Source organism: Martes martes, assembly GCF_963455335.1.
Source record: "Martes martes genome assembly, chromosome: 11".
NCBI lineage: Eukaryota > Metazoa > Chordata > Mammalia > Carnivora > Mustelidae > Martes > Martes martes.
In genome coordinates, this window is record NC_137899.1 from 19,877,539 (window position 1) to 19,889,600 (window position 12,062).

General features: G+C 45.1%; 1 long non-coding RNA gene across 1 annotated transcript in view; it reads left to right on the forward strand.

The window, feature by feature from the left end:
• Nucleotides 1-7: 7 nt before the first annotated feature.
• LOC308352145 overlaps nucleotides 8-12,062 on the forward strand; it is a 15,380-nt gene continuing 3,325 nt past the window's right edge. The window contains exons 1-2 of the long non-coding RNA XR_013967635.1: nucleotides 8-280; nucleotides 4,579-4,719. This is a non-coding gene — a long non-coding RNA (uncharacterized lncRNA). The remainder of the gene's footprint in view (nucleotides 281-4,578; nucleotides 4,720-12,062) is intronic.

Genomic DNA, 12,062 nt, shown 5'->3' on the forward strand with positions numbered 1-12,062 from the left:
ACCTTCCGGAGCCCGGGAGGCGGAAGTGCGGCCAAGTTGCCGTAGCTTTGGCCTCCCCAGGTTTCCTGCTTTCTTATCCACTACCCAACTCCGGTGAGGGAGTCAGGTATAGTTCGGGGATAGGGGAACAAAGAGGTTAAGCAAAGAGCTTCCAGGTCCAGGTTGCTGAGCCTTCTCCTCACGTGCTTCAAGAGACAATAGTCTTTAACTACGGAAAGGAGACCCACGGAAACAGGGAAGGGGGAAAGCAGTAGTAGCCGGAGGAATAAGCTCGCAGCAGGTAAGGCGGCTGCCCGCCTCCGCAGAGCGTTGCCTTCTGGGACTTGTAGTGCGCTGGGCCCCCGGAGCCGGGCAGGCCCACTGCGCAGGCTCGGCCGTTGGGCTGGCCCCACCCCGGCGGGCGGAGTAACGGTTTGGAATCCCCCGGAGTGCGCGAGCGCTCGTCTCCTCCACCCGGTCAGGGAAAGTGTAAACACGCGCGCTCCGGAAGGCGTCCTCCAGTGGGAGGTTGCCCAGGGGATGGCTGGGGCTGGGAGGGAAGAGAAAGAAAGGCTCTTTGCTTATTGTCTAAATTTTGCTTTGTTCTGGCGAGCTCCACAGACCCACGCAGAGCCGACTTGGTATACACCCCTGTCCCCACCGCTTGAGTTTCTAACGGTTGAAACGCCGAACGCTTGCCTAGCGCTCGTATTTCCTAGCCGGGAGCGCCCGGACCGCCTAAGGGCGCGGGGGACCCGCGACTGCCCCTCCGGCGGGGACGGCTGCAGGGAAGTGCGGAGCGGAGCCGGAGCAGGGGATGCACGCGCAGTGAGGCGGAGAGAGCGGCGAGGCCGGCCGGAAGGGAGAGGGTGAAAAGGAAAGGCCTAAAATGAGGAAGAGAGAGTTAGCACACGGGCAGTACCTAGTTCCAGTTCTTGGTCCCCGGGGGTTGTGGTTGCGGCTGCCTTCATCGTCCTCAACCAAAACAAAGGAAAGTGCCACAGAGTGGTTCCTGGGGACCTTCAGTGCGGCCTCCACCTCGCCGACTCGGCTCATGTGTGTCCACTCCCTTCTCCAACCCTTTACACTTGGTGCTCTGGGATGAGTAGAAAGCACAATTAAGAGAAAACACGAGCTTGGGAGCCGAGGGATTTGGGTTCTATTCCTGTCGTCCCTTGGTGACGACATCATTACCTTGGCTTGTTCACGCTTTCAGTGCCAGAGTTCCTGGATCAATAGAGGGTGGTGGTGGTTGTTGGTGTTGTTGTTATTATTATATTGCCCTCCTAATAGAAATGTTTTCGCGGTACTGAATTCTGGATACAGGGTGCGCAGCGGTGTGTTGTATCTAGAGTTATGCAGTAACAGCTTTGAGTCATAAAGATCAGACCTGTGTTCTCTGTTATCTGCTGAATGCTTTAGTGGGGTGTTTTGTTTTGTTTTTTTTTTTAAAGACTTCCCCGCTATATCTGAAGCGTTATAATAAGCAAGTTTTTAGATAACAGTTAACAGCTGAGGATAATTGTGAATCAGAGGTACCCCTCTGCTTTTGTTGAAATGTACATTTCTGTATTAACAAGTAGTTTCCAAGATGCTTTCTTTTTCTTTCTTTTTTTTTTTTTTTTAAGATTTTATCTATTTGCCTGACAGATCACAAGCAGGCAGAGAAGCAGGCAGAGGGAAGGGGTGGGAAGCAGGCTCCCTGCTGAGCAGAGAGCCCGATGTGGGGCTTGATCCCAGGACCCTGGGATCATGACCTGAGCTGAAGGCAGAGGCTTTAACCACTGAGCCACCCAGGCGCCCCTCCAAGATGCTTTAAATTGCTGAGCTTATTTTTTGTTTTGGAGGTTGGGGGAAGTTTGACGATACTTTACTGTTTCTCTAAATACAGTGCTAATATGATCAGGCATTTTTCACCCACTTGGGGTACAAAGGAAGGTAGTTTTCACCTAGGAAGTCCTCTCTTTGTGTGTGTGTGTGTGTGTGTGTGTGTGTGTGTGTGTGTGTTTCCCTCTCCTCCTATTTAGCCTGTCAGCCATACTTCAAATTAATGCAAATCCAGGTTCATATTAGCCTCTGCCAGTGCTCATATTTAAAGAATTAGAATAAAAAGGGGGCTTCAAACTATATTTTACATAATTTAGTCTGTAAATCAGAAGTTGTGTCAGCACTTAATGGTGCATCCAGTTATGAAAATTTACTGAGGGAAACTCACTATTTTAGATTTCCTGTTGATAAAATGTTAGACAAACATTTGTTGAATTATTTGTTTGACATCCGTTGCTTTCATGCACTGCTTATAGCATCTGTGCTCTGTATTCATTTCCCCTTAACTGTAGTTGCCTCCCTTTATCAGGGCGGTAGCAGTGTGACAAATTACTGTCTTTACCTAAACTGATAAGTGAAAGTGTACATAGACTTTTATTTGATTACTGCCCTTTGGTATCCATTGTTGGTGACCTGTGTGCTGTAATCACAGTTTATTAAAAGTCAACATTCTCAGTATGCTCTACATGCCTTCTATGTAATAATCTATTATTATTGATTGTTACTTAAACAACTTTTATAAAATGAAAATTAAAAATAAAATTAGCAGCACAATTTGAAACAACAACAAAAAATCGACATTCATATTGATTTTACAGCTTGGTGCTGTCCTGAGGTTTATAAAAACCAAGCAGCAGGGGCACCTGGGTGGCTCAGTGGGTTAAAGCCTCTGCCTTCAGCTCAGGTCATGATCCCAGCATCCTGGGATCAAGCCCCACATCGGGCTCCCTGCTCAGCGGGGAGCCTGCTTCCTCCCCTCTATCTCTGCCTGCCTCTCTGCCTACTTGTGATCTCTGTCTGTCAAATAAATAAATAAATAAAATATTAAAAAAAAAAAAAAAAAACCAAGCAGCATAGTAATGGGTGATCTAAAGCACTGAGTGCGTATTTGCATCTTGCTGACAGACCCGTCTGCTGGCCCACGAATTATAAGCTAATGTTCTTTAAGATGTTTTAGTAACCTTCCATTTGTATAGCACTGTTTACACTAAGAGAAAAATAGGCTGGGTATCAGAGAGCTTGTTTGACTTGTGCTCTTTTCTTGGTCCATGTTTGGGAATACTGAAAAATAAGGTATGTTTGTACAGAACCCTGAAAAGATCCCAGAGTAACAGTTAAGAAAGAGCACATAGGGGTGCCTGGCTGGCTCAGTTGGTGAAGCATGTGACTCTGGATCTCAGGGTCATGAGTTCAAGTCCCAGGAGCTTGTTTGCAACTCCAATACCAGGCCAGGACATCTCCCTAATGCTCTTTCGGTGGCATCACACTGAGCAAAAGGCAAGAAGTGTATGAATAATGATCCCTACAAGGATCAGACAGGCAGCACTTATAGAAATAATTAAAAGCACATACAATTAAATTCTAAATGTTTTGAGGGTATACAGTGCTATACACATTCAGAGAAAATAATAAGCAGTAGGACTGAGGGGAATTAGGTAGACTTTATGGAGGGATTTAAGCTGAGCCTTGGTGAACAAACAGGATTTGGAAAGTAGGAGAGCAATTGTTAGGGCTAATTTAATGTTAAAACCTGTTTAACTATTAGGGCCTGCTTAGCCAGAGAAACCCCATATTGCCTAGGTAGCCATATTGTTGTTTACATCCACAGACTTCATTCCAGGAATAAATGCCTCCGTAGTTCCTGGTATGGTTCCTGGTATCGATTCTGGGGTAAATGCCTTAACAATAGAAGCCATGTACCTTGGGTCTGCGGTTATGCCCTATAAAACCAGCCTGTGAGATTGGGAGGGGGTCGCTCTCTTCGGAGGCGGCCCTGGCCAGTCAGTCTGACTTCTAATGCTTGGCATAGAATAAAGCTTCACATAACTTTCACTGTGTCTCAGTCTCGTTCCCCTGGCCAGTCTAACTTCTAATGCTTGGCATAGAATAAGGCTTTGCATAACTTTCACTTTGTCTCAGTCTCGTTCCTTTGATAACGGACCCCAACATTCTGGGGGCTTGTCCGGGATTAAAGGATGAGAACTGAGTCAGTATCAGAATTTCTGGGAAAAGCCTCTGGAAGTAAGATCTCAAGATTTTATCCTTCAGGATCTGGTCTGTCTCTCCCACCGGGGAGAAGCTGACACAGCATTGCTCCCCAGGGCTGGAGTGGATGCAGGGACACCCCATCCCTCCACTGGGAGATTGCCAGGGGGTTCGAATCCCCCTAGGTGGTCAGGGGACCTGCCAGGGGGTTCGAGTCCCCCTAGACGGTCAGGGGACCGAGAAAATCCCCACCAGTGGCAGGTTGTATTTTTGAGTTGGGTTTATATCTTGCACACCCTTAGACTTGATATCTGGTTGAGGAAGGGCTGCTGGGTCTGGTCTGCAGTTGTCTTTGTCTTGTCTTTTTGTTGTCTGTTGTGTTGTTTGTTGTGTTTGAAGAAATGGGGCAAGTGGAGAGTAAGGGACCTATGACATCCCTAAGTCTTGTTCTCCAGCATTTCAAGGATTTTCAAGGTAAAACCACCCAGTTGGGTGACAAGGTTTACCCAGAAAAACTCTCTAAAACTGGGAATCCTTTCTCTGCCTTCTGTTTCTGCACCAACTTAGGTGTGGCCTGCATAACTGGGCTCTAGACCGTCCTCGGTGCTTCCTGCACCACGGCTCCTTCCCTCTTCACTGTCAAGGAGCAAGAAGAATAGCCCCTGGACCTAACACTCCCCACTCCAGATCTTCCCACCCATGTCTCAGGTAAACATTAAAAGTGGAGTGGGTCCAGGGGAAACATAAATCAGTATTTGAACTAAGTTAAGTTTGTTGGTTTAGTTAAGATAAACATGTCTTTAAAGTTACAGCAGTAAATGTGAAACTTCAATCAAAGTTTAGTGAAGGTCAAATAAGCTCATGCTATTTGTTAAAATCTGTTAGCAAAGAAATAACTGAACTGATGGTTAATTGTCTGTCTCAAAGTTTTAATGGGTAATTGTTAAAGTAACTTTCAAAGTCTTTGGTAACCTGAAACTTTAAAGTTTTGGTTGGATGACAAATGGAATTAAATTTGTTGGACATCTAGGTCTTAACCAAATGGGATAAAATGCTAAAGCACTGAGTACTTGATGTAGGTTTGTGCTTTTGACTTCTTACTGCAAAGAAACTAAGAATATTTAAATCTGTTGGTAAACATGTTTTGTGCTTAACTGATTCATAAATTTGCCATCTACAGAATTCTGTTGTAACTGTTCACAATTGGTTAATACTTAACCATTACTAGAAACTGAAATGTTTCTAAGAATAGAAAATTCTGCTAACTGTAACTAAGACTGATGGAAGTAAGGGAAATTACCCTATATGTAAAAAAATTAGGCGATACATAAGAAAGATAAAGAATGGGAATACATTTTGTTAAAGAAAAGGTAATTTTGTCCTAAATGAGATGGTTATTTGAAAGGAAATGGCTTGGGACAAAACCTGGATACAAAGAAAGTTGTAAAATGTTTGTGAAGGGAAATTTTCAGGGGAAAAAAAAAAAATTAGGTATGGTCAGGACGGACTACCAAAAGAAAAATGCCGTAAGGTTTTTATTAAAAGTTTTAATGTTGTCTGAAAAACCAGAGGAAAGGCCGTTGACTGATAGTAAGTTAAAAAAAAAAACTGTACACAAAAAAAAAAGAGGGCCTAAGAGAGTAAATAGTTTTGTCTTAAAGTAAAAATATCTGGTTGCACCAGAACATGAAAGGAGATAATAAAAACTAAACTTGAGGGTATATAGTAAGTCATAGAAGCCTTGGGGAAAGTGACTTTTATTTGCTTTGGTTTATAGGTTTGAAAGAAAACAATGAAATATGTTAAAAATTTGACCATATTAGATCAGTTTTGATGGATTTATTCACAAGAAGGAAAAAAAGAATAATAAATCTTTTCCTGTAAAATGTTTCTGTTCAAATGAGGCATAGTATTTAAGGAAGGAAGACTAAAGCCCTGTGCCATGGCAAATCTATATTGGTGATCCATTCAGGTAAATGTTAAAATCAGAGGGCAGTAAATCTTGCCTTTGCCAGTCAGTCAGCCCCAGACAGAAGGAAGAAACTTCAGAAAATTGAAGGATTTGAAGGGAAAAATCTGCCTGAGTTAGTGGGAATAGCAGAAAAGGTGTTTAACAACAGGGATACAAAAGAAGATGAAAAACAGACTAAAAAATAGTTAAAGTTCTGACATTACATGAGGCGGGAAGGAGACAGGAAAAAAAAAGGTCAGTGGAAAAGAAAAAGGCAGGTAGAAGATGGTCAATGGGGGGAAAAAAAAGGCTAAACACAGAGAAATCAGGTGGGAAGACTTAGATTCAGATCAGTGTGCTTACTGCAAGGAAAAAGGACACTGGGCCGGAGAGTGCCCTAAGAAGAAAAGTGTCCTAAGAAGAAAACACCAATGCTGGCCACCAAAGACTGAAGGGGCCATGGTTCAGAGCCCCTCCCTGAACCTCAGGTTAAAATTGAGGTGAAAAGGAAATCAATTGATTTTTGGCCGGACACGGGAGCCCAATTTTCATCATTACTAAAGCCTATGGGAAAACTATCTGGAGAGGAAGTCTGGGTACAAGGAGCAAATGGCACAGAAAGACAGAAATGGACAACAGAAAGGACTTTAAATTTGGCCTCGGGAGTAGTCAAACATCGATTCTTGGTCCTCCCTAATGCCCCGTATAACCTGATGGGAAGAGATCTCCTCCACAAACTACTGGCTGGCATTCAGTTCTCGGAAGGAGACATGACTGTGACTTTGGGACAACCCACTATAGATGCTTGTGGCAGCAGTAGATGAACATCTCCTTTACGAGCCAGTCTCAAAACCAGAGGAGATAAGGAAGGGAAGCCTTCTCCAAACCCTACAGGTCGAGTTTCCCGAAGTCTGGGCAGAAGGGAGACCTCCTGGCCTGCCCAAGGGATGGCCTCCAGTAGTGGTATGGTTAAAAGCAACAGCTATGGCCATTTGAGTCCGGCTGTACTCCCTCCCTTGGGAAGCAAAGGAAGGGATCAGAAAACACATTAACTGCCTCCGAGGAGACGGGATCCTAATTCCTTGCAAGTCTCCATGGAACACACCTTTACTGCCCGTCAAAAAGGCTGAAACTGGAGAGTGCCAACCCGTTCAGGACTTATGGGAAGTTAACAAACGGGTTGAAGATATCCACCCGACGGTGCCCAACTCCTATACCCTACTCTCCCTCCTAGGCCCCAAAAGAACTGTGTATACCGTCTTAGATCTCAAGGATGCATTTTTCTGCATACCTTTGGCAAGGGAGTCTCAACCCCTCTTTGCTTTTGAGTGGTCTGACCCACAGGAAGGGTTCCAGGGCCAGCTCACCTGGACAAACTTCCCCAAGAATTCAAAAATTCACCCACCATCTTCAACGAGACCCTACACGAGGATTTGCATAAGTACAGAATCACCAACCGGGAGTCACTCTGTTACAGTATGTTGATGACTTGTTAATAGCCGCTGAGGACTATGAGTCATGCTTTTGGGGAGGGGGGGGGATGAAAACTCTCTTACAGACTCTGCAGGAAAAAAGGTATCGGGTGTCAGCAAAGAAAGCACAGCTTTGTCAGAGCCACGCCACTTATTTAGGCTTTGATCTCCACGAGGGAGTGCATTCATTGTCTGAGTCCAGGAAATAGGTGATCACCCGACACCCCTGCCCCACCATGCCCCAACAAGTGAGGGAGTTTCTTGGGACAGTGGGCTACTGCAGACTGTGGATACCGCGGTTCTCGGAGATTGCCCAACCCCTCTATGAACTGATTAAGGGAGGACTCACTACCGTAGAGGGGACAGCTGAGGCAGAAGGAGCATTTCAAAAATTACAAACAGCTTTACTGAGTGCCCCAGCACTGGCCATCCCAGATGTTACCAAGCCCTTCCACTTGTATGTAGATGAAAAGGCAGGGGTGACCAAAGGGGTTTTGACTCAGACTCTGGGGCCTTAGTAAAGGCCAGTGGCCTATCTTAGCAAAAAACTAGATCCAGTAGCGGCTGGGTTCCCCCCTTGGCTCCGCATAATTGCTGCCACGGCCCTCCTGGTCAAGGATGCAAGTAAATTAACTTTGGGTCAAAATCTCATCTTGACCACTACTCACGCTATCGAAGGCTTCCTCCGGACCCCACCAGACCAGTAGATGACAAATGCCCATGTGACAGGGTATCAAGCCCTCCTCCTCAACGAACCGAGAGTGATTTTCAGGCCCCCGGCGGTGCTAAATCCAGCCACATTGCTGCCAAAAAAACTAGCTGACCACCCACACGACTGCAGGGAGATCTTTAACCCAGATCACAGAAATAAGGCCTGACCTCAGAGACACACCCCTCCCGGATACGGAGATGACTCTGTTCACAGAGGGCAGTACCTACATGGCCAATGGAAAGAGGTATGCGGGGGCTGCAATGTTTTCTCCTGAACAGGAGCTCCGGAAGGCGGCCCTGCCACAGGGAACCTCAACGCAAAAAAAAAAAAAAAAAAAAAAAGCGGAGCTGATTGCACTCACCAAGGCACTGCGGATGGCCAGGGGTAAAACCGCCAACATCTATAGGGACAGCAGGTACGCCTTTGCTACTCTCCCTATACATGGGGCTATTTATAAAGAAAGGGGCCTATTAACAGCAGAAGGAAAAGAAAAACAGAAAAGAAATATTGGCTCTGCTCCAGGCTATTTGGGACCCGAAAGAGGTGGCTGTTATGCATTGCCCGGGGCACCAAAAGGGGACTAATCTGGTTTCAAAAGGAAACCGATTAGCAGATTGAACAGCAAAGCAAGCAGCCAGGGAAATGGCTCAAGAACTGGTTACACTCCCGGCTCCCAGCCCTACCAGAAAAACCAGATTATTCAGAGGAAGGTTTAAAATATTTACAAAAATGGACTAAATTAGACTATGAAGGGGATTGGGCTAAGACTAGGGCAGGAAAGTTAATTCTTCCTCGAAGACTAGGAAAAAAAATTAGTAAGCCAGATTCATCAGGGCACTCATTTAGGGACATGCAAGCTTAAAGGAGCTCATGGGTAAACAGTTCCAGGTTTCTAAATTAGGGTGTATGGCTCAGAATGTGGTTGATAGATGTGCTCAATGTCAGGTAGTAAATGCGGGAGGAACTAGGATGGGAAGAGGAAAAAGAGAAAGAGGAAAGGAACCAGGAATTTATTGGGAAGTAGATTTTACAGAGATGAAACAGGGAAAGTATGGACACAAGTACATGTTCGTTTTTGTGGATACCTTTTCAGGCTGGGTAGAGGCTTTTTCCGCCAAACATGAAACAGCAGGAATGGTAGCCAAAAAGCTACTAGAAGAAATAATTCCTAGGTTTGGGTTGCCTCTTGCGATCGGGTCAGACAACGGCCCTGCATTTGTGAGTTCAGTCTCATAGGCATTGGCCAAGGCCGTGGGCACTAATTGAAAACTACACTGTGCCTACCGGCCCCAGAGCTCCAGACAAGTAGAGAGAATGAACCGGACTCTTAAAGAGACCTTGACAAAGTTAATTCTGGAGACTGGCAACACTTCCCTTTGCCCTCCTTAGGGCGCGATGTACACCCTACTTAAACAAGGTTACCCCATTTGAAATAATGTTCGGGTGACCCCCTCCACTCTGCCCATGGCTACAAGAGGTTTCCCTAGCGGAAATGACCGAGCAGTCTGTACTCCAGTCACTGCAGGCATTACAGTCTGTCTTAAAAAGAGCCCACGCCGGGATCCAAGCTGCCCACACTGAGACGGAGACGGAGGTAGAACCGCATCCTTACCAACCCGGAGACTTGGTTTGGGTACGCCGTCACTGAGTGGAAAACTTGGAGCCCTGCTGGAAGGGACCATTCATGGTCATCCTGACCACCCCCACAGCAGTAAAAGTAGAAGGCATCAGGGCTTGGATTCACGCGTGTCACATCAAACGAGCCGAAAACAAGGACACCCCCCCAGAAATGGGAGTCACTGCCGGTGGACCCCACTAACTGTGGACTAAAACTGAGACTCAAAAGGGTTTCATAACTTGGTCACTTTTAACCCTGTTCCTACTCAGCAGCAGCCAGGGGACACCTCATCAGCCTAAAACGGCCCAATAGAAAATCAGAAAAACAGCGGATGGAACAACACTCAAGGTTAATGACACCTCAGGTCAGCCTGTTTTCACCCTCAAGAACTGGCTGAAGAGTCAAAGAATTGACTAATCTCCAAAGAAAATGGGGGAATGTTAGGGCTAATTTAATGTTAAAACCTTTTTAACTATTAGGGCCTGCTTAGCCAGAGCAACTCCATATTGCCTAGGTAGCCATGTTGTTACTTACATCCACGGACTTCATTCCGGGAATAAACGCCCCCGTAGTTCCTGATATGGTTCCGGGTATCGATTCTGGGAGTAAACGCCTTAACAATAGAAGCCACGTACCTTGGGTCTGCGGTTATGCCCTATAAAACCAGTCTGTGAGATCCGGAGGAGGTCGCTCTCTTCAGAGGCGGCCCTGGCCGGTCAGTTTGACTTCTAATGCTTGGCATAGAATAAAGCTTCACATAACTTTCACTGTGTCTCAGTCTCATTCCCCTGGCCGGTCAGTCTAACTTCTAATGCTTGGCATAGAATAAGGCTTTGCATAACTTTCACTTTGTCTCAGTCTCGTTCCTTTGATAACGACCCCAACAGCAATGAAAGAGGCTCATCAAACAGGTAGGAGCAAGGGCCCAGACTGAGTAAAGTTGTAACTTACACAGAGGACAGTGATCAGCTTGACTTGCATTGTTGGTCCATGTCTGGGAGTACTGAAAAGTAAAATTAAGGTACAATTCTACAGAAAGTTGAAAAGTAAGATTCCAGAAAAACAGTTCAGAAAGAACACATGGTGCCTGCCCATTCTATCATTATCACTAATCTATACTCCTCAATCAATTTCACATCTAACCCTCCACATATTATATTCTAAACAAAACCACTCTAAAACCAACCCCAACCACCCCAACACACAACACCACACCCATCAACAACAAACACACCCCTCACTAACCTCTTCACATAAAAAAAAACCCATCTCCTCCCAACCTAAATTCTCTTTTTCCTATCCACCCCCCACAACACTTTTCATTTATTCACCTACTTAATCTCCAATCAACTTACTTACCATCAACTTTTCATTTCATCTACATCACTTTACACACTTATTTTTTCATCAACAACAACAATCAATCACATATATCAATATCACAACAAATACCCCATTTACCCCACCCCAAACCCCCCCCCCACCACAACACACCTCTCCTCCCCTAATCCCTTCCCTATTATTACTAATTATTCTATATCTAACACCAACTTTTAACACCTAATTTTCCCATAATTCATACTCTCAATAACCCTCACCCACAAACCCTCTCTTCTCCCACTCTCCCCCAATCCCTTCCCCCTCTCCCCATCTCTTACCCCCCATACTAAATACATCCATCCACAACCACCCCCTCCCATCACCTCCACTATACAACACCCATCCCCATCACCTACTTTTCATTTATTCACCTACTAACCTCTACCCCACAATTAAACCTACTTACTATATCATCCCATATAATTCACATATAACTATCCTCACAAACAATCTCAACAAACACAACTCAATACAAACATTATATCCCATCCAAACAACCCCACAAACCCCCCCCCCCCTCCTAAATAACCTACTCCCATTCATTTCCCTTCCTACTCCACACTATCACTTAATAATCCCAATCCCTAACCCCTCTTTCTAACCCTCCCATCATCCAAAACTATCTCTCAAAACTTCCTCATCACCACAAAATATTATCCAACAACAAATACTCCCATTTTTACCCCCATACCCTACAAATTTTAATATCTCCAACCCATAAAAAAACAAAAAAAAAAACAACCCACCCCTCAATACCAAATTCCCCCTACCTCACCAACACCATAACTAACAACAACACCTTACCAACCACACTACCAACCAACAACCTTATCACTAACCTCAACCCATCTCACACCTCACACACCACTCTCATATACACAAAAAAACCCAAACTAATAACTACATCACAACAACCAC